This window comes from Octopus bimaculoides, chromosome 2 (genome assembly GCF_001194135.2).
Source record: "Octopus bimaculoides isolate UCB-OBI-ISO-001 chromosome 2, ASM119413v2, whole genome shotgun sequence".
Lineage (NCBI taxonomy): Eukaryota > Metazoa > Mollusca > Cephalopoda > Octopoda > Octopodidae > Octopus > Octopus bimaculoides.
The window spans coordinates 183,501,362-183,505,480 of NC_068982.1; positions in this window are offsets into that span (position 1 = coordinate 183,501,362).

Below are 4,119 nucleotides of genomic sequence, written 5' to 3' on the forward strand. Positions count from 1 at the left end.
CAGCAGAACTCCATGCTGCCGATTAGGTCTTTTCTCTTGAATAGCCGTGTTAAGTTGTTCCATCTGCTGAACATAGAATTCCGCGTTGACCGTTTGGTTCCGTTGAAGCAATTCGTAATGGATAATCCTTTCCCAGTCTCACCATACGCACAACATCGTTTTACGCGGAAGAAGATTTTGTTTCACGCGCGGTGCCGCTTGTTTACCGGGGCTAAGCCATTCCTTACGCTGCTTCATATTGATGTACAGGCACCATTTTTCGTCGCCAGTAACGATTCGGTAAAGAAATCGTTGCTTGTGTCCATGAGTTGAGCGGTGACGTGCAAGCAAACCAGTGGAGATTATGGCTCGCTGATTTTTGTTGTTGTCACCTAAAGCATGCGGAACCGATGCTCAATATTTCTGAACCTGTCCTATCGAGTGAAGATGCTTCTCTATAACAGTGTGGGAGCATTCCATTTTCTCTGCCAGTGCCCTTGTCGTTTGATGAGAATTTTCGGGCAAAAGTTGGTTTAATCGCTCTTCATCGAACTCAACTGGACGGCCAGAACGAGGTGCGTCTTTGAGGTCAAAATTTCCATTCTTGAACTTGGCAATCACGAGCGGTTCTTTCAGCTATGGCACCCTCTTCATACACAGCACAAATGTTGCGAGCAGCTTTTGCGGCCTTAGAACCTTGATTAAAAGCAAAAAGAAGGAGGTGTCGAAAATGCTCGTTTTTCTTAACTTGACATTCCCTTTTAATGATCTGAAAATAAACAAAAATTAACTAAAATTAACTAGAAATAAAAATAGATTCCCAAATGATTCAAACATAGAATTCTCGAAAAAAATAGATTCCAAAATTTTAAAACGCAATAAATTCCAAAATTTAAAAAAACGGCGGGAGCTTAACCCAATAACATACTGATGTACACATGGAAAGGGACTTGAACCCTCGGCCCTCTTTTCTCTTTCACATAGAAAGTGCCATTTTAATCAAAATTAAAAAGTAATATTTTAATAGAATATCATTACTAGCATGTGTTTTCCAGTTACTGGTTTCACTTTTATTAAATCAATAAAAAAATGTATGTAAAAATATCCAACTCGGTGTAGTCACCAATGTGCACAAACTAAAATTAATATTTTTTTAATTAATAAATAATTTACAAAACAACAAGTATCTTTTATATTTTCGTGCGAAATTGCTTTTAAGACACAAAATAATTTTAAATAAATTTAATGAAAATGGCTGGATTATTTATTATTAACTAACACAGTTTTCCCTCATATATAATTACAGTAGATTCATCCGTCCTAGATACACCCATCAACATGTAGATTTGTGTATCTGTTACAAATCATTATCACGCAGAAGGGGTAGAAGTATGAAAGGATTTGGTTTCTGAGTCTTGTATTATGAACGAAACAAGTCAGTCTCTGAAATATCTGTAACGAAACCTGCTTGGATAGATTTATTATTTTTATAATGAGATAAGCGTCCCACAACCACCGCTACGACTACGGTTACGAAAAGACAAAAATATTTAAATATATATCACCCGAGCTTTTAAGGAAACATAACAAGTTTTCTGACATTCTCAGAAAGGTATTTAATTGTTGAGAACAAACTGTGTATCTCACAAATAAAACAAAAGCAAGATGTAAGGCCAAAGATCTATCACAAATGTATGAAGATTTAGGAAATAGAGTAGAAAAATCATTGAAATATGTCTATTTGTAATGATGTCCTGGAATTTACTAGTGTTGATGTTAATTTATTTGAAGATTAGTCTCATTTTAGGAGGCGCAATGGCCCAGTGGTTAGGGCAGCGGACTCGCGGTCGTAGGATCGCGGTTTCGATTCCCAGACCGGGCGTTGTGAGTGTTTATTGAGCGAAAACACCCAAAGCTCCACGAGGCTCCGGCAGGGGGTGGTGGCGAACCCTGCTGTACTCTTTCACCACAACTTACTTCCTGTTTCTGTTGTACCTGTATTTCAAAGGACCAGCCTTGTCACACTCTGTGTCACGCTGAATCTCCCCCGAGAACTACGCTAAGGGCACACGTGTCTGTTGAGTGCTCAGCCACTTGCACGTTAATTTCACGAGCAGGCTGTTCCGTTCATCTGATCAACTGGGACCCTCGTCGTCGTAACCGACGGAGTGCCAACTACCAGTTTCATTTTAATATTTATAAATATATTATAATAATTTTTCTTCACTACTTGAAAAATATGTAACAATTTTAAAGAAAGGAACTTCTCTAACCTTGTCTAATAGTTTAGCAAGTATAGCAGTGTCATCGATAGCTATCGAGGGATTGCACAGGGTACATTATTAAAAAGAAACCACAAGTAACAATACTCACAAGTTCGATTCAACAATGACACAGTCTAGTTATGTAAGAAAATCAATATTAAATGAAATCAAGAAACCAACAAGATAGTAATGAAGGAGAATTGGTTTACAGATAAAAATCGTGTGGAAGGGGTCGGGGCAACAATGGAGTTGCTAACACGAATGGATCATAAAAGGTGATTCAGAGAAATGTCTTTCACCAAATGCAAAAGTTTTACATGTTTATTGCCATGCACATTGCATGAATCCTCTGTTTTTAGAGAGTATGCAATCCAGTTGCTATTTTGTCTCTTTGATATTGTAAAAAGGTTATACAGCTTCATTTCACAAGTAACTGGAATGATTTTTTCATACAAATTCGCTAACCCACCAATCCTAAATCTCAGAACTGAGAATGTTTTCTGGCACAAGGTGACCCTGCTCGGTAGCAGCTCTGAGAACTTTGATAACCTTACAGTAAGTCTTTACGGCTCTGGTACATTTCCTGATCAGAACCTGAGAGTAGCTCGCCAGATTCAGGAAGCAAAAACGCAGCAGTACTGTTAAGTAACATCGACTTTAAGTTTCGTCTTTACTTTCAAATGTCAAGACTAGTATTCATGGAGAGAGCGGCTATTTCATGAGTTATTCAACAGCAATACAATGTATATACAATCACTGATGATGTGCTTAAGAGACATAATGTTAAAATGTAACTCAGTAAGCTTATGATGCAGATACTGAAGTTCCGACGGAGCTTTTGGTCAAATAATGCCAAGGAAAGTGCCAACGAGATTCAAGTGTAGTTCTAAATCTTAAAAAGCATTTATCTTGTGAAAGTGTGTTCAGAATGTATGGTACATGTTCCAGAAATTAAGGAATTTACCAGGTGATTTACGGGTAAGTTGGAAACAGGAAACATCTAAAGCCACAATATAGCTTAATTGTGCCACTAAACTGAAAGGTCACTGGAGACTGAGGGGGATAAGAAACTTTTGATAGGAATAAAGGTATTACTCTCATCCTATTCACTGCCAAAAATTACCTGAGATTCACCCGCAGTTATACCGAGGAAAATTACGTCCGTCTTGTTTTCCCAAGTTGTTTAGCAACTGTAAAGCGTTCCTTTTCCAGACTCAAGTTAGTTTAGTATAAAATTGTACAACCTGTGTGGTGAAGAGACACACACCAATATTATACTGCTTAGTACTGAGAAAGACATTAATGTTGATAACGAAGAAATGATAAACACAATGAAGCTCATATCCAACAAGTGAATTCTCTCATGATTTATTAAAGTATGTTGGCATCCTTATTCTTCAGTCTGTATTTCATTGTAGATAGATGATTAACATTATAAACTTTTGCTTTTGTATTTTCCAGATAAGGGTCAATATTTTTCTATTGCTACTTAAGAGCTGTGGCATAGCTAACAGTATATTTCCATAAATCTTTAATTTATAGCTTCACATTATTTCATATTTAAATATATACATACAACAGAATATCGTAATTTATATGATGAGCAAGATAAAAGTAAATATGAGCAAAATTGAATAATAATTGTAAATAAACTCCAATATTTCAATATCTCCATATCTTTTGAAAATATTACAATAAAAATATGCCGTTTTTTACAATAAATTTTCGTTTATATTTTCTTGACTCAGTTTTATACTTAAAATAATGCATTGAAAGCAACAGAACTTAAGAATATTTACTACATGTAAGTTTAACACTTTTTCTTTATGCATAAGCATACATGCATATATATATATATATATATATATATATATAA